This window comes from Mobula birostris, chromosome 3 (assembly GCF_030028105.1).
Source record: "Mobula birostris isolate sMobBir1 chromosome 3, sMobBir1.hap1, whole genome shotgun sequence".
NCBI classification, from domain to species: Eukaryota; Metazoa; Chordata; class Chondrichthyes; order Myliobatiformes; family Myliobatidae; genus Mobula; species Mobula birostris.
This window is the reverse complement of record NC_092372.1, coordinates 186,864,226-186,891,836: the sequence shown is the minus strand read 5'-3', so window position 1 is coordinate 186,891,836 and position 27,611 is coordinate 186,864,226. Positions and strand designations below refer to the sequence as shown.

The 27,611-nt window shown below is 42.0% G+C and overlaps 1 protein-coding gene across 12 annotated transcripts in view; it reads right to left on the bottom strand.

Moving 5' to 3' along the window:
• Positions 1–27,611, bottom strand: part of LOC140195483 (sickle tail protein) — a 696,918-nt gene that overhangs the window by 237,433 nt on the left and 431,874 nt on the right. The window contains exon 1 of one of the 12 annotated variants that reach the window (XM_072253842.1): positions 7,085–7,150. The exons of the other annotated variants lie outside the window; for them this stretch is intronic. The gene's annotated coding sequence lies outside the window, so the exon portion shown is untranslated. Of the gene's footprint in view, positions 1–7,084; positions 7,151–27,611 lie in introns of those variants that run through there. 12 annotated transcript variants of the gene reach the window in all.

The following is a 27,611-nucleotide window of genomic DNA, read 5'->3' as shown; positions in this document are numbered from 1 at the left end:
TCACTGTATTCTGACTCTGTGTCACTGTCCAGGACTAAGACTCTTTTCACCAAATTCAGTCTCTCACAAGCAGATAAACCCAGTATCGACTGTACATTCCTTGGAACCACCACAAATGAAAGTGTGTGCACAATATTTTTGTGTGACACTTTTGCCACACATGTTCCTTTAACTGGAATGTCTGTACCTGAATACCCAATCACTTTTATATTTGTCTTATGTAACTTTGGTCTTGGTTTTAATGCATTAAACTTAGATTCTGCAAGAACGTTTACTTGTGCTCCAGTATCAAGTTTAAACAGAATATTGTTTTGGTTCACTTGCAATGGAATAGTCCAGTCATTCTTACTTTGTTTGTTTTCACAAAGAACATCTATATAAAACTCAAGTTCATTTTCAGGCATTGCATTTACATGTTTTATTTTCTTTCTACTTCTGCAACAGCGTGAAAAATGATTACTCTTACCGCAGTCGTTGCACATTTTCCCATGCGCTGGACACTGTTTTGGCCGATGCTGCCGACCACAGTGATCACACAGCTTTTTACTCTCAGATGACGTCTTGCTCTCAGTCAGTTTTGTTGTCATTGTATTATCTTTTCTAATGTGTTCACGCTTCCTCACAGCATCTACATTGCAGCTCTCAATGAAAAGCTCTTTAGCCTCTGACGTCACAGTTTCCGAAGCTTTGTGGAGCATCAAAGTTTTTTCCAAGTCTAAGTCTTGTTCTCTCTACAGTTTTTCTCTCAGACCATTATCTAGAATGCCACAAACAATTCTGTCTTTAATGAGAGAGTCTATCAATTCTCCAAACTCGCATGTTTTACTCCGGTGTCTCAACTCAGTAACATATTTATCAATAGTTTCACCAGCTCTCTGCTTACATGTAAAAAATCTGTGCCGCTCATAGGTCACATTACGCTTTGGTATACAAAGTGCTTCAAATTTGTCCATTATCGATTTTAACTTTAAATTATCTCCATTTTCAAGAATAAAATGATTATATACCTCAATTGTGTTGTCACCTATTACGTGGAGTAGAAGCACAGCTTTCGTTTTTTCCAGTTTTCGATCCGCATCCGTCACTGATAAATACAGTTCAAAACGTTGCTTAAATTTTCTCCAGTTCTCAGCTACATTCCCAGACAATTGAAGTGTCGATGGAGGCTGCAAACCTTCCATTTGTAAAACTGTTTGCAACACCAAAACAGGTCGAACTCTTTTTTCAGAAAATTATCTTCGATTCTCCTGTGTTAGGAAACGTATTATTCTTCCAGACCGACTTCTGACACCATGTTGTGTTCTTTATATTCATATGTACTGTGGGTTACTAATAAAGAACCATCTTCTGGAAGAAATAGAACTTCTATTCAACAACCACAACATTTTTACAATACCATGTTTCTCGATCTTTCTATCATTCCTGTGCATGCTCAGAACTCTCTCCAATCACGTTCTTACATGTCATATCACCACACCAGGGACATCGACTGTTCATTGTGGACATCCTTTCAGGGCGACACTTCTTGTGTAACATGAGTGCTCATGTGAGTGTGGCATCATCTACTGATGAGAAGGCAAGAGCGATGAAATCTCACTGGAGATCGCCAAAGGCAGAATAATCCAGATTTATGGGACAGGACGGGTGATGCTCTGCTTCAGTGGGTGACATTACACATGGGACTTCATCCTGGCTGAAGTGGCTATACCTCTGCTCACTGCAGATTTCCTGTGCGCCCAAGGACTGTTAGTCAATCTTAAGAACTGCTGACTTGAGAATATCAATGACTTCAGGTTGTTACCCTGCTCCCCTAGTAAATTCCCTCGACTACGTCAAGCACATGCACCACTGCACGAGTTGACTGCTGGGCGAATTCCCAAACCTCTCTAAGCTCAATTTCTCCACTACAGTCGCAAAACATGGGGTTGAGCATTATATTCCTACAACTGGCCTGCCAATCCATGCCTGCGCATGGACTGGACCCAGTAAAGCTGACAACCACGAAGGCTGAGTTTGTCAACATGGAAAGACTTAGCACTGAATGCTGATCAAATAGCCGCTGGACTTTGCTCCTCCATATGGTCCCCAAGTCCTGCAGTGGCTGTTGGCCATATGGTGATTACCGACGCTGTAACAAGACACTACCCCCCAATCATTACCCAGTCCCACACAACCAAGATTTTTTGGCATGTTTAGATAGTAAATTAATTTTTTCTCAAAGTCGATCTAGTTACGAGCTACCATCTGGTGCCTGCGCGCCCGAAGGACACTCTCAAAACAGCTGTGATAACTGTGCTTGGCCTTTTTGAGTTTCTGCGTGTGCTGTTTGGACTGAAAAATGCACCACAGGCTGACGGACTCTGTATTAAAAGACTTTGATTTTTTTGTTGTCTACCCGGATGGCACTTGCAGCTTAGTGTGTCAGAATCTGAACATTATCTCATCTCCATACACTTTTTTGAGTGCTTAAACCTACACAGGTTGATTACGAACCCTCTTAAATACCAATTTGGGTAGTCAACCATAGACTTTCTCTGCCGTCACATCTCTGCAGAAGGTGTGAAACCCCTACCATCAAAAGTAGCCACTATTATGGATATCCCACCACCCTGCATTACTAAAAGAGTTCAGGAGTTTTTAGGTATGGTAACTGTGTATCACCGCTTCATTCTGCAAGCTGATGAACTTGTGCTCCCCCTATATAGTGCGCTTAAAGGCAATACCCTTAATCAAATGCATGACTAGTCAGCGGATGTGACCAGGACATTTGATCATACCAAATGAGCTCTTTCTAACACAATCCAACTGGCACACCTGCACCTCAACCATGACTACTGACGCTTCAGACTATGCACGAACAATTGTTCGGAGGTGTGCGATAGTCGCTTCAGCTGGCAGCTCTGTCCCCCAGAAAGGAAGTACCGCAAGTTTGACAATGAGTTTCTCCATCTGTATCTGGCTGATGGCCATTTTTGTTTTCATCTCAAGGGTCGCCATTACACACTGTTCGGTGACCACAAACCAGTCTTGCATGTGATGGCCAAAATATCAGACCCTTGACCTGCATGGCAGCAATGCCACCTGGCCTACACATCAGAGTTCACAACTGATATACAACGTATCAAGAGGAAGAACAATGCCATGGGCGATAGCCTCTCACAGCCAGCCGTACACATAGGAGTTGACTATCCCAGCATGGCAGCCAACCAAGTTACTGACCCAGTGGTCCAGGCTCAGCAAACATCAGGAACAGGCCTGTGGTTGGCTGACATTAAGTTCAAGGAAGCTGTGGTTTCTCTCCTGTGAGATGTCTCAAGAGGTCACCCTCACCCCATCGTGCCTGCAAACTGGAAAGGTAATGTTTTCGACTCCAAACATGACCTCTGGCATCTGGACCGGAAGGCCTCACAGAAATTGGTTGCAGTAAAGCTTGTCTGGCACGGCCTCAGAAAGAACATGCAGGATTGGACTACAGCCTGGGTGGAGGGCCAGCAGCAACAATTAACTGTCATGTTCAAGCGCCACTGGCAAATTTTGAAGTCCCTGAATGATGGTTTGACCATGTCAATGTGGACCTTGTTGGTCCTCTTTCTCCTCCCCTCCCTTTCCCTCTCCTCCTCCCCATGCAGTTTCACATATCTTCTTATCAAGGTGAACCACACCACAAGGTGCCTCAGGACAGAAAACACCTCCTCCTCTTCAATCCATATATGGGTCCATGACCTCACTGCCGTTTTGCCTCACTTCTATAGACTCTATGTCTGTCTCCCAAATAAAAAAAATGCAAAAAATCCATTTATGATCTCCCCCATCTTCGACATCAAATTTCTACTTTACTTCTCGACATGAAATTTTTCCTGTCATTGTCTACTCATTTCTCCAACGTATATAATGCTGAAATCTGCAGCTATCATCAATCTGTCATCAGCATACTCTGAAATTGTGCCAGGAACCATTTCCAAATCATTAACATATAGGTATGAAATAGAGCAGTGATCCTGTGCCACCCCCCTGCTGAACACCAACACATAGCTTACATAGCTCCATTTGATTTGGGAAAAAATACTACTCTCTGCTTTCTCTCATTGTTATCAGTGCTCTTTTAATCTATTAAATTTAATTTTTCAAACCAGCCAATTGTGTACCTGTAAAGCCTTTTGGTTATTTGGTCTGTACAACAAACTTGTGCATTATTTCAAAACCTTCTGAAGCACCTTCAATAACTCCAAAAGACTGAAGTCGGGTAAAATACTGAAAGGCTTTTATTCGCTGTACAATACGACATCCATGCTGAGTGTCTGCCCCTGGACTGAGGGGGAGGGGCAGGGCGAAATCACCTTGATTCAGCATCTGTGGGAGCAGCCACAGGGGCAGTCAGCAGAGAGGCGTGTCCAGACAGTTAACTCAGTTACAGCATATATATGGTTTACCACACCTTCATTCGAGTCATTTAGGTCTGGTCTTTAACACTGGCATGTTCTGTGTCAACCTTCCAAGCAACAGTTAAATCAGTTTGGATGTTTCTTTGTGAAAGACTCAAATAAAAATTATTCTTTGTTTGGTGATACAATTAACTCCCTGTCTGAAAGTGATGGGGAAAGAATATTTTAAACAATACTTCAGGCTATCTGCAACACAGTGTTTACAGCAGGTAGAAATGTATGGTCTATAATCAACATATCATACACAAAAGGATCCCGGTTGGTAATTGAACATATGGATGGTAACTCTGACAAACAAGGGGTTAATTGGAGCCACCAACAGGTGATGTGAACACGGGGTGGAAATTACCACTGCCAATTCGGGTGGGGAAACACTTTACAAGAATATGCCTTGGAAGTACAGAGAGCATGGATGTGTAGTTCCACATGCTCTGTTTCAGTAGATGGGTGGGGATATCAGAGGCAGCATGACTGATTTCCCAAGTTACAATAAGCTGTCAGCTTGATAATGCAACAGCTTACACTATGCAAGCACCAGTTGGTGAAAACAACCTATCATACAAAGATCATTGAACAGTTATTTCAGTTGAATGCAGACTTTATAACATTATGGTTTAAAATAGTGTGCTTGAAATGATACAGCAAGAGCCACAGTTTCTTTAACTGAAAATGACTGGATACAACTTCACTGCAAATCAGTAGCACCATAGTTGCATCAACAAATGGCAGTCTGTCTACAGAATTCACACACACACACACACACACACACACACACACACACACACAAACTCAGCAGTCAGGCATCATCCATGGAAGGAAAAGGAAATTTAGTCGACGTTTCGAGCTAAAAATTTGACTGTTCATTTCCAAAATATCAAAACTCATTCTACTGACTTCACATAAAGAAATCTTCTGCTGGAATGATTTTAGCACTGCCCCTACTTTAAGGTAAACATCATCTTATGAATGACATCTTGTCTGACTGCTTTTCTGAGGCTATCATACAATCACTCTTTGGAGCTGTGACTGTTTTTTCACATAATTTGGGAGCGTGCAAGACACGGTGAACTTGGCAAATTGACAACTGTTGGCAGGTCCCAATCACCGAAAGGGTTTCATGTTTCATCTGGGTAATTACAATAAGTTTTGTGACGTACTTTTGCTGCTGGTGTAGAAATTACCAGCTTGATTTGAACTTCCAAAAGCTTTAACAACTGAACCATGATACCCTATCCACAGTGGGAAGATGCAAGTGTGAGCACACTTTCAATGCAGTTCTGACCTCAGCTACGTCACTGAAATGAAATCCCCATAACAAGGCAGGTAGAAAGGAAAGCAAAATTCACTCTACCATAAGTGACACTCAGTCTTCACATTGATTGCAACAATAGAACAGGTCATGCTCTTTAAATCTCAACAGCAGCTATTTTGGAAAGACAGAGAAGGGGAAAGAAGAGGTATAAAGTATAGGCTGAGCACCCCTTATCTGAAATTCCAAAATCTGAAAACCCCCGAAATCCAAATTTATTTTAGCACTTACAAGACACCACAAATGGAAAATTACACAGGACGCTGGGAAGCTTTCCAGGCTACATGCAAATCTTTGCACACTACAGACAGTTCTGAGTAGTGGCCTCACAAATGTAATGAACAGAAGTTAATGAAAAATAGAAAAACACTGCATAAAGCAAAAAAAAATCCCAATCATACATTGAAAGAGTGGATTTGTCAGCAGAGTGAACATATGCTGCTTAACTGTATTCTGATCATAAAACAAGCAAAGACATATAACGACAAACTGAAAATTGACAGTAATTGTGAATATTCAGCAAGCTGGTTGCAGAAATTTAAGAAAAGACATGGCATTAAATTTGTAAAGATTTGTGGTGATAAAGCATCTGCTGATCACCAAACAGCAGAAGTTTTCTGATGAGCTTGCCAAAATTGTTGTTGATGATAATCTAACATGCTGAGCGGCTGCAACAGTACAGGTACGTGCTGAACAAGTGTAAGACAAAGATTGCTTACTGATAGCACCTAAATTCAGAGTCCAGGATGACATTGATGCCTAACAGCCACTGACTGTCCATCTGGGCAGCTGAGATAGTGATAGCTTACCTTTCTAATAGTTCAATGTACACAGCATTGGTTCATGTACAAAATTATTAAAAATATTATATGAAACTTCCTTCAGGGTGTGTGTGTATGTATGTGTATATAAGCTGTATATGTAACGTAAATTGATTTTGTGCTTAGACTTGGGTCCTATCCCCTAGCTATCTCATGATATAGATGCAAATATTCCAAAATCCAGATAAATTCAAAATCCAAAACACTTCTGTCCCCAGGCATTCCAGATAAGGGGTGCCCAATGTGTACTAACATTTTAAAGTAGCAGTTAAGTATCCCTGTCTAAAGTAAAACAGCATTACAGAACTATAAAAGGCACAGTGAAAGAAAAGCTATAAACATTCAACAAGATGTTCCCTTTTAATTTACACATGACATTAACAAATGCTTTATGTTTTGATACAGATTTTATTTTACTCAAAGAACTTTAAATAAAGATTATGAAACTAAATAAATGCAACCATTTTTCAATTTCAATTTCTACAGGGCAGGATCACGTGACCAGAACTTACCTGCAGAGGATTTGACTCTTTTCTCCCGGAAACCCGGAAACTTTCACTTCAGGATGGAAAAGACCTTACTACTCTTGCATTTTCAAAGGGAAAGTTTAAACCATTGATAAATCAGTTCTGGGAAAGAAATAAAGTAGGAAACCTTAACACCTATTTTCTTCCGTGCTATTTTTTTTCAACGAAACTACCTTCTAAACTAGTTCCTGAAGCAGCTGGAAAGCTTCACATCATCGGAACAAAGAGATCTATTGTTGTAACAAGTTTTTTTTCCTTCTGGGGAACAGACAGAGCACATCAGGTGACAATGAATAAATTATTATGTATGAGCATGTTTGATCCAGTCAGGAGACTCCAATTATCAGCATAGTTGGCTGCTCATCAAATGAATCCAGTCACAGCTAAGTCATTAATACTAGTTATTACTCTGCACTATAACAAGGGGAGCAAAGGGGCTCATTTGAAGCTACCGGAAGGTCATTTTCCCATATTAAAATACTGATGAATCAGCTTCCTCTCACATAAGTTTACAAGATGATGAGAGGCATTGATCATGTGGATAGTCAGAGGCTTTTCCTAGGGCTGAAATGGTTGCCACAAGACACAGGTTTAAAGTGCTTGGAAGTAGGTACAGAGGAGATGTCAGGGGTAAGTTTTTTTACGCAGAGCGGTGAGTGCGTGGAATGGGCTGCCGGCAACGGTGGTGGAGGCAGATATGATAGGGTCTTTTAAGAGACTTTTGGATAGGTACATGGAGCTTAGAAAAATAGAGGGCTATAGGTAAGCCTAGTAATTTCTAAGGTAGGGACATGTTCGGCACAACTTTGTGGGCCGAAGGGCCTGTATTGTGCTGTAGGTTTTCTATGTTTCTAAGTGAACGATTCAATCCTGATTGTTGTGACATTCAACAATGTAGTAAACAATATCAACCTATTTGTGGAAATCAAGTGTTACTTTGTATTCCTCAGTATCTGAACTGGAATATTCAATATTATTATTACACTAATATATACCTAAATTCTTTAATGATGCATCAACAATACAGAAAGTTTAAATAAACACAGGCAACTAAAATTAATAAACTTAGGAAAACTTCCATTGACAAATACCAATTGCGGGTAAAATATTTTCTGTACCTCTCAGTGCCAGATGGAAGATGGTGTCGGGGAGTGCATGGTCAGAAATGCACTTAAAGCCTGTTGTGAACATCTGACCCATGACTGCTCAAAGTGGAGAAGCCTTCAGGATGGTCTTGAGAACAGAACGTTGAGCCAGTGTACCCAGAGCACACAGAGGTATTGTACGGTACAGATGGCAGCAGGTGCACTCACTACTCACCCAGTCGCCACGTGGGGCAGCACTGCCCCTTCCTTGGTCCCATTTACCACCTCAGAACCCACAGAACTTAAGCATAAACAAGTCATGCTTGATCCTGAGGGGCTGCCAAAGGAATATTGAGAAAGATGGCAAGTTGAGGAACAAGACCACTTAAATGGAAATCTTCAGAGTCTTTGAGCAAAGGATTGCACTGATTATGGTAATAAGTCAAACATATCAGTTCAGAAGACTTCCACTATCTTACAGACCGCATGAGATTTTAGTTTTTGTTGGTGCCTGCCATATGGAGACAAAACAGCATAAAACAACCTGCAATCATTTAATATAATGAAAAGCTTTGAAGTATTTCACTGTAGTAAAACCAGACACCTGAGATCTGATGGCTTGTAGGATTGCAGGTAATCATGGAATGAAAGTGAAGTAATGGTGTATAGAGGCAACGTTCTGGATGCCTTGAGCTGCATCTCAAATATGATTGAGCTCCAGCTCAAGACTGAAGACCACATTTGGCTTCTCCAAACCAAATAAAATGAATTCACATGAGATGCTTCAATTTGCCTTTTGTGGCAACAATGCACTTTTATAAAAACTCGATCCATTTCATCTAAGCTGATAACAATTTTGGATATACTCTTAGTGGCCACTTTATTATGTACAGAAGTGGAACACTGTGTGACTTCGACTGCTGTAGCCCATTCACTTCAGGGTTCAATGTTTTGTGCCATTCACTTCAGGGTTCAATGTTTTGTGCATTTTGCTCCTCTGCATATCACTATTGTAACCTATGATCGTTTGAGTTACTGTCACCTTCCTGTCAGCTTGAATCAGTCTGGCTATTCTTCCCTGATCGCTCTCATTAACAAGTTGTTTTTGCTCACAGAACTGCCTCTCACTGGATGTTATTTTGTTCTGTGCACCGTTCTCCTGAATCTCTCAACTGCTGCGCATGACAATTCCAGGAGATCAGCAACTTATGAGATACTCAAACCACCCCATCTGGCACCAAGAATCACTCCAATGTCAAAATCACATAGCACACATTTCTTCCCCACTCGAATTTTAGTCTGAACCACAACTGAGCCGCTTGGCCCTGTCTGTATGCATTTGAGTTGCTGCCACATGATTGGCTAAGTGTTTACATAAATAGGCAGGTGTACCTAATAAAGTGAAAAGATCCAAAACTGCAGGCTCTGAAGTAAGCTTAAGAATACAGCAGACAAATTTGCCCCATGGGTTTCACTGTTTTGGAACAGTTGTTGGATAAATATCAGGTACTAAATTGTGCATAACAATGAAACCAAAGTTAACAATACAATTGTTAGAGAGCAGCTTCCATTTGAGAGTTCCCTTCCCCCCCACCCCCCCTCCCAACAGTAGGTACAAAATTTGTCAGCTTGCTCTCTATCGAAGTACTTAAGTATGAAACAGTTAAAATCAAAGTAAGTTTTTAATAGAGTTGTCTGCACTCAAAGGCTTTTTTCTTTGCACAGTCTAGACAACCTATAAATTGTGGTGGGACAAATATACTTCTGCACTGGTGCTTAACAACCAGCTGTGTACAAAGCTACAGACATTAAACAATACATGCAATATGTATTGTATAAATTCTTTTCTCGAAACTTAAAAGTCAAAGATATCAGCAAATGCATGAAGGTTTTTCACAACTATTATTCCCAAGGGACCATGAAATACCATTTCTAACAGCTCGCTCTACATATCTGTTTCAGAAAAACTTTTTGTTTGCTCAACAAATTCTTTTTGACAACGTGAAGGCAGCAACTCTCTGGAGCAGCAGCTGGATCACCTTCAGCTTGTACGGGAGAGTGAGGAGATCATACATCGGAGTTACAGGGAAGTAGTCACCACTAAGTTGCAAGAGGTGGGTAACTGGGTGACTGCCAGGGGCAGAAATGGCAAGGTGAGTAGGCAGTTAGCACAGAGCACCCCTGTGGCAATTCCCTCATTAATGAGTATACTGTTTTGGATACAGTTGTGGAGGATGAGCTCCCAGGGGAATGCCACAGAGACCAGGTTACAGGCACTGAGCACAGGTCCTTGGTGCAGACGGGAAAGAGGGAGAAGAGGGGAGCAGAAGTGATAGGGGACTCAAGCATCAGAGAAATAGACAGGAGACTCTGTGGATGTGAACGGGACACCCAGATGGTATGTTGCCTCCCAGATGCCAGGGTCAGGGATGTCTCGGATCGCAACCACAGCATTTTGGAGAGGGAGGGAGAGCGGCCAGATGTCTTGGTACATATTGGTACCAATGACATAGGAAGGAAAAGCAAAGAGGTCCCGAAGAGAGGATTAAGGGAACTAGGAAGAAAGCTGAGAAGCAGGACCTCCCACGTGGTATTTTCTGGGTTGTTACCTGTACCACACACCAGTGAGGGTAGAAACAAATGAATGCCTTGCTGAGAAGCTGTTGCAGGAGGCAGGGCTTCAGCTTCTTGGATCACTGGGGGCGATATGACCTGTACAAAAGGAACAGGTTGCACCTGAACCGAGGGGGGACCAACACTTCTTGCAGGCAGGTTTGTTAGAGCTGTTCGGGAGGGTTTAAACTAATTGGGCAGGGGAATGGGAACCGAAGTGAAGGGACTCAGGATAGGACGGATGGTTTTTTTACCATCAAACAAAGATAGGGTGTAGTCAGACTGTCAGGAAGAGCAAGTAGAGGATAGGACAAAATTGTAGCCAGCAGGGTGAGTATCAGTGCATTAGGGATGCAGAATCATAAAGGGTAGCAAATACAGTACCCAAAGTGTTATATTATTGCACAGAATGTAAGAAATAAGGTGGGTGATCTTGTTGCAATATTACAGATTGCCAGGTATAATGTTGTGGCCATTGCTGAATCGTGGCTAAAGGATGGTTGTAGTTGGGAGCTGAATACCCAAGGTTACACATTGTATCCGAAAGATAGGAAGGCAGGCAGAGGGGGTGGAATGGCTCTGCTGGTAAAGAATGGCATCAAATCATTAGAAAGAAATGACATAGGATTGGAAGATGTTGAATCCTTGTAGGTTGAGTTAATAAATTGCAAGGGTAAAAGGACACTGAAGGCAGTTATATACAGGCCTCCAAACAGTAGCTGGGATGTGGACTACAAGTTACAAAGGGAAAGAAAAGGCATGTCAGAAGGGCAATGTTATGATCATCATGGGAGATTGTAACATAGATTGGGAAAGTCAGATTGGTAATGGATCCCAAGGGAGTGAATTTGTTAAATACCTACAAGATGGCTTTTTAGAGCAGTTTGTCATTGATGCCTGGGCAGAATAGATGTGGAAATGATGGTGTGGGAGTCTAGGATAAGAGGGCACAGCCTCAAGATAGATTGGCATCCATTTAAAACAGAGATGCGGAGAAATTTCTTTCACCAGAGGCTAGTGAATTTGTGGAATTTATTACTGCAGGCAGCTGTAGAGGCCAGGTTGTTCAGTGTTTAAGGCAGAGATTGAAATAGCCAGGGCATCAAAGATTACGAGGAGAAGGCCAGGAAGTGAGGCTGAGGGGGGGAAAAAAGAAAATGAACAGCTATGATTGAATGACAGAGCAGAGTCGATGCAGCAAATGGCCTAGTTCTACTCCTACCTCTTATGGTCTTATGACTGACAACCAGGAGATTCCAGAGAGCTGCCCAGTATATTGCCAGTCATTTTTCCTCTCTCGAGAGGAATGCACTTGGACAGTAGAGTAAAAACTAGCATCTAATTCAGAATCAAAATCAAGTTTATTATCACTGGTATATGTCATGAAGTACACTGCAATACACAAAAAAACTAAATTACAATAAGAAATATATATATATATATATATATATATATATATATAAAAAAAAGTAAATAGGTATTGCAAATGAAAGCAAAAAACAAGAAAAAAACAGTGAAGCAGTGTGCATGGAATCATTGTCCATCAGAAATCTGATGTTGGTGAGGAAGAAGCTGTTCTTAAAACATTGAGTGTACACCTTCAGGCTGCTGTACCCCGTCCTTTATGGCAGCAAGGAGAAGAGGGCATGTGCTGGGTGATGGGGATCCTTAATGATGGATGGAGCCTTTTTGAGGCATCACCTACTGAAGATATCTTCGATAATGGGCAGGCTGGTGCCCATGATCAAGTTGACTTAGCTTGCAATTTTCTGATCTTGTGCGTGCATAGCCCCTCCATACCATATGGTGATGCAACCAGTCAGAATGCTCTCTGCAGTACATCTGTAGAAACTTGCGTGAGTCTTTGGTAACGTATCAAGTCTCCTCATACTCCTACTGTTGTGCCATCTTTGTAATTGCATCAATATGTTGGGCTACATGGATCTTCAATTCCCAGCATTGACACCCCAAAACTAAAACTGCACTGCTGAAATCTCGATGAGGACTGATTTGTGTTCCCTCGATTTCCTCTTCCTAAAGTCCACAATCAATTTCTTGGTCTTACTGATGTTGAGAACAAGGGTATTGTTGCAACACCACTCAACCAGCTGATCTGCCAACAACAGTCACATCATCAGCAAATTTATAGATCGTTTATGAGCTGTGCCTAGCCACCGAGTCGTTGATGTAGAGAGTAGAGCGGTGGGCTAAGCACACAACCTTGAGGTGCACCAGTGTTGACTGTCAGTGAGGAAGTCAAGGATCCAGTTGCAGAGGGAGGTACAGAGGCCCAGGTTTTGGAGCTTGTTGATTACTACAGAGTGTATGATGATGCTGAATGCTGAGCTGTAGTCAATAAACAGCAGCCAGATATCAGTATTGCTGTTGTCCAGGTTATCCAAGGCCAAACGGAGAGTCAGTGAGATTGCATTCATTGTAGAGGTACTTTGGCGATAGGCAAATTGCATCGGGTCCTAGGGCAGGAGTTGATTCTGGCCGTCACCAGCCTTTCACAGCACTTTACTGAGGCAGTTACCTTGCTCTTCTTGGGCATTGGCATGACTGTCGCCCTACTGAAGCAGGTGGGAACCTCCGACTGCACCGAGAGAGATCGAAGATGGCCTTGAAGACTCCCATCCATTAGTTGGCACAGGTTTTCAGTGCCACGCCGTCACAGCCTGATGCCTTACAAGGGCTCACCATCATGAAAGATGTTCCGGGACTGAGATTACAGGGTCACCAGAAGCTGCAGGGACTCACACTGATGTGCTTTTATTCTCCATTTCAAAGTGTGCATAAAAGGCATTTTGCTCATCTGGGAGTGAAGCATCACAGCTGTCATACAGAGGAAATAATTCTGCAAATCCACAGTTGAACACCACATTGCACTCTACTTCAGAAGTGTGTTGTGGTACTTTGTGCAAGCGTTTGTGAGAACTGAAAACAGCCACACCAACTAATTGCTGGTTTTGACTGATTATGTATACTGCCTGTCAGAAATTCTGCATGCAAAAGGTAAGCTATAAATGGGTGCGTAAGAAATTTCAGTTTCTTTCTGATAAGGTCACATTGCTAACATTACTGTTTGAATCAATCTGTACTGATTTTGTCACCACTTTCTTAACAGTATACGTCACCAACATACCTTCATCTCTGGGCACAAGTACTGAGCTTATAGCTTTGAAAGCTGAGATGTGTGTACAGTTAGGAGTCCAGAAGTGCTTTACAGCTTCAGTCTCCTTAAATCTATTGCATTTGCCGGATTTACAATACATAATTACAATTATGCAAATTTTACCTCATTCCATTTCAAGCCCAATGTCTCACCCACTGTTGGATATTGATAATGTACATAGTATACTGCAAGTCTGGTTCTCTGGCTCATTGTTGTGACCGACAGCAGGACAGCTGTGTTGCCTCAGTTGTGGAGAGGCCTAGGCTGCGGAGTTGCCTCAGACGCAGCAGCCCATTGCAATTGCCTGGAGAGGAGAACCGAGATGGTGCAAAAGAGAGCAGGGGCCTGCACTGGGCGCACTGGAATCTGGACTTGGGTTGAGAGCTGGCCCCTCTTGTTAGTGCTGCCCTCTGGTGTTCACTGGGTAGAAGAACAAGTTGGACAAGGACAATGTGTGGTCATGCCACTCAGCGACTTGGGCTAAATTATTTTTTTCTTTGTTTTCCTGAATTTATAACCATTTTAGCTAATTGTGCTATGTGCACCTCAGCCTCAGAGGAATGCTGTTTCATTTGACTGTATTCATGTACAGTTGAATTAGAAGTAAACTTAAACTTACGTTACCATACACTACCTTGAAATTCATTTTCCTGCAGGCACTTATATAGGAAAAATAGTGTTTATAAAAAAAACTATACATAGACAGACTGACAAAATACCAATGTACAAAAGAAGACAAGCTGTGCAAATAAAAAATATAATACTGATTACATGAATTGAAAGGAGTCTTTGAAAGTGAGTCTGTAGGTCATAGAGTCAGTTCAGGGTAGTGGCGATTGAAGTTATTCATGCCAACTCAGGAGCCTTAGGGTAATAACTGTTCATGAATCTGGTGGCATGGGAACTAAAACTTCTGTACCTCGTACCTGATGGTAATAATGAGAAAAGGGCGTGGCTGGGATGGTGGTGTCTTTGACAATGAACACTGCTTTCTTGTGGCAGCACTCCATGCAAATATATTCAATGGTGGGAAGGACTTTGTCTGTGATGGTGTCCAACCAGTTTCTGTTGCCTTTTTTCATTCCTGGGCATTAAATTTTCTATACAAGCCGTAATACAACCAGTTCGGATATACTTCACTGTGCATCAATCAAGTTTGTCAAAGCTTCTGGTGACATGTTGAATCAACAACAAACTTCTAAAAGACAGACAAGCCTAATTAGGAAGAATGGAAGGAGACAAATCAAGTTTCTGTGCTTAATAGTATAATTCTATTGGATGACACCCCAGCCCAGAGTCATAACTTGCAAAATGTCTCATAATATTCCCACATTCCTCCTGCACAAAAAAGCATTCTGTATAGAATTTCATGCTCATTCAAAACAGTAGTAATTCTGGCATTGAGAAGTGCACAAAGACAGATTACCAAAGGAGAAATTGTTTCAAACACATTACTTCCAGTGAACAGTAATACCTAAGATGTTAATCCACCTTTTCAAGCAAATTGGCTCTCTACTTCTGCAGATTCTATTTTTGTCAGGATACCCTTGAACTACAAACAACTGCACTGCAACAAAAATAACCCACCAACATCACTTCTTGGATGGGCGTAAAATTACTCGTGCTCAGAAAAGTAATTTTTCATCACGCTTCCCTTCTTTCTTCTGGGTTTAACTACCTTGATCAAAAATGTAAGAAGTGCATTTCTGTCCTTCACTGGCAGACATGAACGCTGTAGTGGTGAGCTCAAATTCACTGAAGTTTTTTTTAAATTGCTGTGTCATCTCCATCATCCTCATGCTGAAGGAACAGAAATATACTTGATATCACTTGTCAGTTACACATCAAGATGCCTTGGTCCCTCTCACCAACCATGTTGAAAGGAACAGAAATATACTTGTCAATCACACATCAACATATCTTGGTCTGGTGGAGCATGGCTGTGGAATGAATAAATAATTTATGAACTAAACTGCAGATAGTTAGGCGATTATGAATCTACAACAACTATATTAGAGCTTTCACTTTTCCTGATACCAGAATTAACAGAAAATGAAAATCCCTTATTAAACTACACTTTGCTTTTTATGCGCTGGTTCAATTAAAACATCAGTCATTCTAAACAGAGCTGTGCCCATGTTACTGTAACACATGGAGATGGAAGTGACAGATATCTGTAGAACAGATGACTCTCTTCTAGCCAAAGTGCAAAGAGTTCTGTTAATCCCAAGCACCAGAATTTCGAATTATACACAGCCTTGATTTTTGCTACAGAAAACTGGCTGGAAGTTCCCTTACTGTATTCCCATTCCAATTGAACTTTTCAATTATCAGCTCTCTATGGGGAAAAAAATGAGTTTTGTTCCTTCAACTTCTCAATTCACACCTCTGACACAAAGGACCAAGCTGCCAGATGTGGAATTTCTCTGCTGTGGTCTCATACTCAGTAAATTCCCATTGAAGCTGCGACTCTTTCTACAACTCCACGAACATGAACTACTCTATATGCAGGGATTACTTCTGCCGACAGAGGGACTGAATCTGCCTGCTCCACTGCAGTTCTTGCTGATGCTCAGTGACGCTGCTAAGGGTAGCACAGCACACGTCTCCACAGAGGAGAAGGATGATTATCTTTTCGAACTGAGGAGCTGAAATACAATGGGCAGAGCTCAGCTATATCGAAAGCTGGTGCTGGCTTTGGTCTCACCCATGTAACTGCCTCACAGTAGATGGGAAAACCTATTGACCTGCAGGGCCCGGAAGCAAGAGTTGAATTTCAGTGGACTTTAGTTAACTCAAATATACATACTTTTTCATCAGAATGCTTCCTTACCAAATGCCCCACCATCCAGCCATTCATTGGTTCCATCTGGAAATTGGTTCAGGACACTGTAGACACAAACCTCACAGTCAACAACAGCTTTCTCCCCCTCCACCGTGAGGTTCTTCAACAGACCTAAAAAAAACTCCACTTCTATCGAAGTTTATATTTCCCTCATCATGTACTAATAAGGCCGTATGACATAAGAGTAGAATTAGGCCAGATTAAATTCAGCAATTTACATTTTTATGCCATAAAATAAACATTGAGCACATGGAAATGAAGTCAATTGAGTAAAGGACAACAGAGTGCCCTGGTTCTTCAGACAGGAAGAACAGCATTTCCTAGGGATTAAATTTTTTAGACCATAACACAAAAAAGTAGAGCTAGGCCATTCAGCCCCTTGAGTCTGCTGTACCACATGGCTTATATACAGTATATCCTTCTCAGCATTTTCTACTGCCTTCTCCCCGTAATCTTTGATGCTCATACTAATCAAGAATCTATCAACCTCAGCTTTAATATACTCAATGACTTGGCTTCCACAGCTGTCTGTGGCATGAATTCCACAGAGTCACCACCCTCTGGCGAAATAAATTCCTCTTCATCTCTATTCTACAGCAATATCCTTCTGAGTCCATGCTCTCTGGTCCTAGACACTTATTATTGGAAAAATCCTCTCTACGTCCCTCCATCAACAGCTAACTTCCACCTGGTGAAGACAACATTAACGTAACTGTATGGGTTTCCTCCAACATTCCAAAGACATACGGTTAGGGTTAGGGCTAGTTATTTGTGGGCACTTGAAGACTGTTGACACTTGTGGACTGCCTCCAGCACAATCCCAGACTGTGCTGGTCATTTTTGTGAAAGGGCACATTTCACTGCATGCTTCAATCCTTCAATGCACAGATGACAAAAGAAGCTAATTTTATTTTATAATTTGTTCAACCTTTCCTGATAAGGAATTTCATCCATTCCAGACACAAGTCCCAGTAAACCATTCAACTATTTCCAAACTATTAATATCCTTCCTGAAATAAGAGGATGAAAATTGTTGCCAATACTCCAATGCCACAGAGTCCTCCCTTTTGTATTCAATTTATCTAACAATGAGCAAGAGCATCATTAGCTTTCCTAATACTCACTTCGGCTGCATCTTGTGAATTATGCATTAGAATAAACTAATCTTGCTGCAATCTCTCACCCTTTAGGTAACATGCCTTTTTTTATTTTTGCTGTCAAAATGGACAAATTTGCTTTTTCTCATATTATACTTCAGTTGGCAGTTGTTTTCCCACTGAATTAACCATATAACCATATAACAATTACAGCCATGGAAACAGGCCATCTCGGCCCCCCCTAGTCCCAACCAAGCTCTTACTCTCACCTCGTCCCACTGACCTGCACTCAGCCCATAACCCTCCATTCCTTTCCTGTCCATATATCTCTCCAATTTAACTTTAAACGACAACATCGAACCTGCCTCTACCACTTCTGCTGGAAGCTCGTTCCACACAGCTACCACTCTCTGAGTAAAGTTGTTCCTACCTCCCTTTATCTTATAAAACCATACAATCATAAGATACAGGAGCAGGATTAGGCCATTTGGCCCATCGAGTCTGCTCTGCCATTTCATCATGGCCGATCTATTTTCTTCTCAGCCCCAGTCTGCTGTTTTCTGCATGTACTCTTCATACCCTGACCAAACAAGAATCTATCAACCTCTGCCTTAAATATACCCAATGACTTGGCCTCCCCAGCCACCTCAGGCAATGCATTCCACTGATTCACCACCGTCTGGCTAAAGAAATTCCTCCTCATCTCTGTTTCAAAAAGATGCCCTCTATTCTGAGGCTGGTTTACTTCTCCCCCCACCCCCAATAGGAAACACCCTCTCCACATCCACTCTATTAAGGCCTTTCAACATTCGAGAGGTTTCAATGAGGTCCCCCCTCATTCTTCTGAATTTCAGTGAGTACGGTCCCAGAACTCATCATGTGATAAGCCTTTCAGTCCCAGCCTCCTTCATGAACTTCCTTTAAATCCCTTACTCACTCTTCCTTCAGTTAGCCCTGACGAAGAGTCTCGGCCTGAAACGTCGACTGCACCTCTTCCTAGAGATGCTGCCTAGCCTGCTGCAATCACCAGCAACTTTGATGTGTGTTGCTTCCTTTAAACCCTCACTGTCAGCATATCCTTTCTTAGATAAGGGGCCCTACTCACCAGTGCCTTATGCAGCCTCAATATCATATCCTCGCTTTTACATTCTAGTCCTCACAAAATGAATGCTAACATTGCATTTGCCTTCCTCACCATCAACTCAACGTACAAAGTAACCTTTAGGGAATTCTGCATAAGAACTCCCAAATTCCTTTGCCCCTCAGATTTCTGAACTTTTTCTCCATTAAGAAAATAATCTATGCTTTTATTTCTTCTACCAAAGTCCATGACCATACTTGTCCTGACATTATATTCCATCTGCCACTTCTTTGCCCATTCTCCTGTTCAAAGTCCTTCTGTAGCCCCTGCCCACAACACTACCTGCCCCTCCACCTGTCTTCATATTGTCCCCAAACATGGCCACAAAGCCAACAATTCCATCATCAAAATCATTGATATATAACATAAACAGAGGCGATTCCAACACAGCTGCCTGTGGATCATCACAGGCCATCATCCTTTGGCAGGATTGGAAGCATCCTTTGCTGCTGTCTCCATTGGCATTGCAATGGTCAATGCCCATTCTAAGGTTAGGTCTCTTTCTGACAGTAGTCTCTTTTGAATGCTTTGACTATGCATGCCACATACAAACCCATCTTTTAATGCATCAGAAAACCCATCTCCAAAGTCACAGTATTGGGAAAGTTTGCGGAGTTTTGCAATGTATCCAGAAATACTTTCATCCTTTGGTTCAATTTGTGAAATTTAAATCACTCAGCTATTACTATTGGTTTTGGGCTCAAGCGATTTTATAAAATTATAACAATTTTGTTGAACATTTTGCTTACTGGCTTTTCAAGAGTTACTAAGTTGCATAAGAAACTGTACATCTTAGCACCCATTAAGAAAGTGGAGACTTTCTTTCCCTCATCCATACTGTTAGCAATACAACACAGTTCAACCCTCTCAATATACAATTCTCAGTACTCATTAGCACGATCAAATTTATTAACTTTCCCAACTAAGGCAATCATCATGTTATTTTCACTTTGGTTTTGCTAGTTGTGCATCTCTCACTGAGTACCATGCACTGTCACTCACACATCCCTGTGCTAACAAGCATGACTGCCTTCTCTGCACTAGTTCATTCCTTCCTCTCGCTGCCTCTCTCCTTACCTCTGAGTTCTGTCATGTCGTAACTGTCTGTGAGGTTGCTGATACTCATTGACATTCAGACTTGTACTCTTGGCCAATTTGTTGTGTCTGTACAATGGAATGTCAAGTAAATAAAGACATACACTCGGAGGTGAAGTTAACTTCTACAGTTACTTTGCAGAAAGCAACAAATCAATGCACATGCATAAGTTATAAGTCAATAATTAATGCTAAGGGGAGTCATTGCACTAAATAAAATCCGTTATGCTCCCTGCTATAATCATCTTCCAGCCACGATTCACTGAGCCCACAATGTCATACATGTAATTCTGTAATACATGTGATTCTGTAACTGTGCTACAAGTTCATCTAACTTATTCTGTATGCTTTCAAATACAACACCTTCAGTATTCATCACCCATTTCAATTTTGTCCCCCTTTGACATTGCAACATACTGTTGACTGCAATTTTGCCCTATCATCAGCCTCTCCTTGCTAGCAGTCTGAATATAAACTGCCAAAACTACACCATCCCTCAGCCCTATCACTCTGGTTCCCATACAATCCCTGCCAACTTAGTTTAAACCCTCCCAAACAGCTTGAGCAAACCTGCCCACAAGGATATTGGTACCCCTTGGGTTCAGATGTAACCCATCCCTTTTGTCTAGGTCTTACCTTCCCCAGAAGAGATCACAATGATCCAGAAATCTGAACCCCTGCCCCTGCACCACTTCCTCAGCCACACACTATCCTATTCCTACCCTCACTGGCATGCAGAACAGGCAGCAATCCAGACATTACTGCCCTGTAGGTCCTGCTTTTCAGCTTTCTACCGAGCATCCCAAAATCTCTCTTCAGGAACACCTCATCTTTCCTGCCTATGTCATTGGTGTCAATTGGTGTCAAGACTTCTGGCTGCTCACCCTCCCCCTTTAGAATGTGATGGACCCAATCCAAGACATCCTTGACCCTGGTACCTGGACGGCAACATACCATTCAGGTGTCTCTATCGCATTCACAGAATCTCATCTCTATTGCTCTGTCTATGGAATCTCATATCACTACTGCAGTCCTCTTCACCTCCCTTCTTTTCTGAGCCACAGTGCCAGACTCACCATCTTCATAGCTTTATTTCCCACCTATCTTTGTACTTATTGTTTCCTTCATGTTGTCATGGCTGGGGGTGGTAATGGGGATAAGCTCCCACTACCTACTAAATGCTCCTAATAGCATGCATCTCAAATAACCTCTGACAACCAAGCCCAGCTCCTGCTCTTCCCTGGTGACTTAGCTAGCAAGCCCAGTGGAACTGTTTCACATGATAGACTAATCTTCTGCAGGAGAAGGGGCAAAGGCAGGTTACTGGAGCCTTAAAACCACAGTCACTTCAAGCAGACGAGGCTTGTCAGCCGTGGTTGACAGCTCACCAAGGAGAAGGAAAACTCTGATCTTAAACTTCCACTGCCTTGTGGCTATACCCATTTATGGGGAAGGTTTTGGGAGTAAGCCCCAAGGAAAAAAAATCTGGAGCTGGAGTCTCTAACGCAGTCCTACATTCAGTTCAACGCTGACTGACAACCCCTGCAATGCTGCTGGTGCCAAACACTATCAGTCTCTGTTGTTCCTTTGGAATCATCAGTTCTGTGGAAAGTGGGAAGTTTGCTACATGGGCAACAGCTTACTCTCCATATTGTACTGCCCTGGCTTGCATATCTTGACAGTCAGGATATAATATCGATGGATGACCCTGACCAACTGAGGCCTGCATTCATCTTTGTATCATCAGACTAATTCCTTGTATGTCTACATATAAATTGCTTTTCAGGTCACAGGTGTTGCTGCCAACTAGGGATACATAGAGGTTAGTTACAAATTAACCATATAGAGTACGGTATAACTGAAATCAGATCAGAGACACAAGTGAGATGTCAGATCAGCTTCTTCAAAGTTGTTTCTGAACCATATGAAGTTCAAGTCTTTGACTACACAAATCTTTTTTTTGCAACTAATTAAGTTTGCCAGCAACTTTGATGTAAATTGCCACTTCCATATTTCACATGATAGATTAATTTTATTTTGTGTGCAGTTCCTGCTTGAAGATACTAATGATTTGCCACTTACCTACACAGAGTTTACATCCTCTGTACTTATCCCTGTTGTGAGTCTGTGATTCTCTACAGCAGTAAAGAGAAATCTTCTTCAGTGATACTAATAGTAGGCTACCTCAGTTACTTCTGAACAATCTGAAGTACAAACGTATAAAACAAAGGACGAGCACCCCTTCCCCTTTCTTTCCATTCCCCATTCTGGCTCCTCTCTTACCCCTTCTCTTCTTCTCACCTGCACATCACCTCCATCTGTTGCCCTTTCTCCTTCCCTTTTTTCCATTATCCACTGTCCTCTCCTATCTGATTCCTCATTTTTCAGCCCTTTACTTCTTCAGCCTATCACCTCCCAGCTTCTTACTTCATCCTGCTTCCTCACCAACGTTTCCTCTTCACCTGGTCTCAACCATCACTGGCCATTTTGTACTCCTTCCCCTCCACCACCTTCTTATTCTGGCTTCTTCCCCCTTCCCCTCCAGCCCTGATTAATAGTCTTGCCCCGTGACATCAACTGTTTATTCTTCTCCAAAGATGCTGCCTGACCTGTTATAAAGTTGCTCTCTATTTCCAGCATCTGTACATTTCTCCTGTGCTTAAGAGGCACTCTTAAATAAGCAACTTTCTTTTTCTACAATTTTACAATTTACAATTTTGCAAAAATTAATGCTTCTTGTAGATAAATTAACATGACAGCATTGTGCTCTTTTATTAGTAACAGATGGGGCTCCAATGCTAACAGCTGGCATTATGTTAAAAAATACATTTTCCAAATGGTTACACCTTGAATCAAGAATGATTGAAATAGTCTGGAAACATCATTTGGCCCTTGCATTGTAAATAAATAATACACACAGGCTTGCAAATGAAAACCTGTATTTCTAATCATTAATCACAGTAAAGTAATTTTATCGAGTATGCTGTTGCACTGCATTTCTGAATGATATGTTATCAGGAAGGCAAGAACCAGCAACACAGAGGTAAACTTTATTTGTAAACAAGTTGCATGATAGAAGGCCTTCCACAATTAAACATCAAAGGAAGGCAGCTGGCATTATTCTGGATAAATGGGGTAATTTTAAAGCCCAACTAAGAACAACAATTCTTGGGCATTTGATCTTCAGGAAGTTTTATAGGTCAGTGGAAAACAGACACCCTTTAACACTCTGTGTCAGTTATAATTATTTCTACATTCCAACCATAACTTATTTGGCAGCATTCTTAGTGCTGGCAGATCCAGGTTCAAATCCTACTCAAATAATTTGTGCGAAACAAACTACGTTTGTAGATTGGAAAACCACTGATGTACAGAGATAGATTAAAACTGAGATTCCAATTTTAATTTTTTTGATTGGCAATAAATATTCAATGATAAACACGAGGAATTCTGCAGATGCTGAAAATTCAAGCAACACACATCAAAGTTGCTGGTGAATGCAGCAGGCCAGGCAGCATCTCTAGGAAGAGGTACAGTCGACGTTTCAGGCCAAGACCCTTCGTCAGGACTAACTGAAGGAAGAGTGAGTAAGGGATTTGAAAGTGGGAGGGGGAGGGGGAGATCCAAAATGATAGGAGAAGACAGGAGGGGGAGGGATGGAGCCAAGAGCTGGACAGGTGATTGGCAAAAGGGATATGAGAGGATCATGGGACAGGAGGTCCGGGGAGAAGGAAAGGGGGGAGGGGGAAAAACCCAGAGGATGGGCAAGGGGTATAGTCAGAGGGCCAGTAGGAGAAAAAGGGGGGGGGGGGGGAGAGAGGAGAGAGAGGAGAGAGAGGAGAGAGAGGAGAGAGAGGAGAGAGAGGAGAGAGAGGAGAGAGAGGAGAGAGAGGAGAGAGAGGAGAGAGAGGAGAGAGAGGAGAGAGAGGAGAGAGAGGAGAGAGAGGAGAGAGAGAGAGAGAGAGAGAGAGAGAGAGAATATGTGTATATAAATAAATAAGATGGGTTACGAGGGGGAGGTGGGGCATTAGCGGAAGTTAGAGAAGTCAATGTTCATGCCATCAGGTTGGAGGCTACACAAAAGGAATATAAGGTGTTGTTCCTCCAACCTGAGTGTGGCTTCATCTTTACAGTAGAGGAGGCCGTGGATAGACATGTCAGAATGGGAATGGGATGTGGAATTAAAATGTGTGGCCACTGGGAGATCCTGCTTTCTCTCAATGGTATTATTTTTTCAAGAGGAGGAAAATTTTTTCTGGTTGTCAGTCTAATACTCATCCCTCACTCTGTGTTATGAAAACTGATAATTGTTTATTTTGTACTGTTGTTTGCATTTGTTGTGCAGAATTTGGTACATGCTTCCTACATTACAACAATCTATATTGTTGAAAAGTATTCAACAACATTCTGAATTGGATGTGGAAGAAACTACACATGCTTTAGAGGAAATCAAGACATGGCCTCCATGAAGCTATAAGGGAGGCTATGGGACATCAATCAAAGTCAAGTCCCAGACCAGCCATTAGTTGTTGCAGGGCTACAAAGTCGGAAAGACGTGCCACAATGATGCATCTCTTCACGATGAGCTTAACACATTCTGCACACATTTTGAACAGAAGGGCATTGAACAGCCTCTAATGAAGCCGAAACCACGGCCACTGTTGCGGAATAACATCAGTATTCCCGAGAGTGACTCCACAGAAAGTATCTATTCTGGACAGTGTCCAAAGCTGTGTCCTTAAATCCTGTACAGATCAGCTGGTGGGGGTATTTGCAAATGTATTTAAACTCTTCTGCTTCAGCCTGAGATTCCCACTTGCTTTCAGAAGACTACTATCATCTTGGCACCGAGGAAAAAAAATACATAATGTTCTGCAATGACTACCATCTGTTGGCTCTGACATCTGCCAACTTGAAGTTCTTTGAGAGGCTGGTCAATGCACACATTAACTTTGATATCCCAGGCAGTCTCAACCCATTGCATTTCACCTACCACTGATGAAGGTCTACAGCAGATGTCACGACACTCATTTCTGGAGCATCTGGACAGTGAAGTCATCCAGATTAGACTATTCCTTATTGACTACAGCTCTGCCAGTACTATAATTCCAAGCAAACTCATCTCCAAATTCCTCAACCTGCCACTCAACATCTCCCTTTGCTGCTGGATCCTTGACTTCCTGGCCAACAGTCCACATTCCATAATAACAGACAGCAACACAGACATCCCACCTCTCCCAGAAGTTCCAGGAATCTCCCGCATATTAATAGTGGGTCCCTGATGCTCGCAAATTATATACAATGTCCCGGAAATTGATTTTTTTTTGAGAGCAAGCGTGAGAGAATGCGCGAGAAAGAGTGAGAGAGCGAGCGCAAGCAAGAAAGTGAGTGAGTGAGTGAGTGAGTGAGTGAGTGAGTGAGTGAGTGAGTGAGTGAGTGAGTGAGTGAGTGAGAGAGAGAGAGAGAGAGAGAGAGAGAGAGAGAGAGAGAGAGAGAAAAAAGAGAAAACAAGAGCGAGAGTGTTCCAAAAAAAAGAAAATATGAAATGTACGTCACCCCAGACTACACTAAAGTGTACCCCTGCCTAATAGGGGTCAAAAATAATGACAGTGTTGCTCGCTGCACTGTTTGCAACAGTGACTTTTCTATTGCCCATGGTGGGTTAAGACTGAAGAAGACATGTTGAGGTGAGTTTAACAGGTGTCATTCGTTCATTAGCATAGCTAACGTTATTTAAACTGGCTGGCTAGCTGCTAAGGAGCTACTCTATTGCAGACATCCCACCTCTCCTGGAAGTCTCCCGCAAATTGATGGTTCTACCTCCCTGAAATGAGTTTTTGCAGGGTGGGATGTCTGGCAACACCTCCACCATGATTATCAACACTAGTGTCCCACAAGGCTGCACCCTACTCTACTTCCTGAACATTCATGATGGTGTGGCCAGATTCTGCTGCAACTTCACCTACAAGTTGCAAATGACACCTCCACAGTGAGCCCAGTCTCAACTAATGAAGAGTTGGAGAGCAGAAAGGTGATAGAGAGCCAAGTAACAAAGTGCTCTGGTAACAACCTTTTCCTCAACCTCAACAAAGCAAAAAAGCTAGTCACTGAGTTCAGAAAGGGGGACATGTTCCTGCTCACATCAATGGTGCTGGTCAAGAGGAGTGAGAGCTTTAAGTTCATAGGAGTGAACATCACCAGCAGCATCTCCTCATCCAATAACATTGATGTCACAGCCAAGAAATCTCTACTTCCTCACGAGGCTTAGGGAAATTGGAACGTCCCCTTTGACTTCTATACAGATGTGCCACAGAAAGCATGCTATCCAGATGCATAATTACTGCCTTGCCTGTGACTACAAGAAAGTGCAGATAATTGTGGACATAGCCTCCTCTCCATGGACTCTATCCACACTGCTTGCTGCCTCAGTAAAGAAGCCAATATAATCAAAACCCCCACCAACCTGCTCATTCTCTCTTCTACCCCTGCCCCTCACCATCAGGCTCAAAAATGGCTTCCATCCTGCTGTTTTAAGACAACTGAACAGTTCCCTAATACAATAAGGTGAACTCTTGACCTCAGTTTACTCACTATGACCTTTCATCTTATTGTCTACTGTACCTGCACCATTTTATTCTACTCTGTTATCATTTTCACTTGTATTACCTCAATGCACTGTTGTAATGAATTGAATGCCATGTAAAACAAGTTTCTCCCTCTACCTCAGTAGATGCAATCTTAGTTGTAATTGAACACAGCACAGAAACAGGTTCTTCAACACTGTACTCAACTAAACTAGTAAATCCTAATTAAATTAAACTGTTCTGTGTGCATATAATCCTTATCTCTCTGTATTCATGTCTTTCTAAGAGCCCTTTAAATACCTTTACTGCTCCTGCAATGAGTTAGACATTTTCTCAAAAATCAACTGAGACAGAAGCTTTATTCAGGGTTGTTAATGAGATCTGACTTGTAAAAAGATACTGCTCTTTCAAGGGCAAACAAAGAGAGGATGGAGATGGATGTCTTCCCACTGTGTACTTCAAACTTGAATCCCAATTAATCCACACAGGAGATGGTGTCAAAAAGCAGTTTATGTACAGGGGTTATGTCCATACAAAACAAACTTAACCTCTAGAGGCCAGAACAACACCTCTATCCTATCTCCCTCCACCACCATCCATGGCAGCTCAATTCCAGATGCCCACCACTTCAGTGTGTAAACATTTTGACCCACAAATCTTCTTTGAATCTAGTCTCTCTTGCCTTAAATTCATGCCCTGCATAATTAGGCATGTTGACTCTAGGGGAAAGGTACTGTCAATCTCTGCCTTTCATGATTTTTTAAACTTCTATCAGGTCTCCCCTCAGCCTCCGCTGCTTGAGAGAAAACAGTCCTAGTTTGTCCAATCTCTCTTTACAAGCACATGCTCAATAATCCAAGCAGCCTGCTCTAAAGTC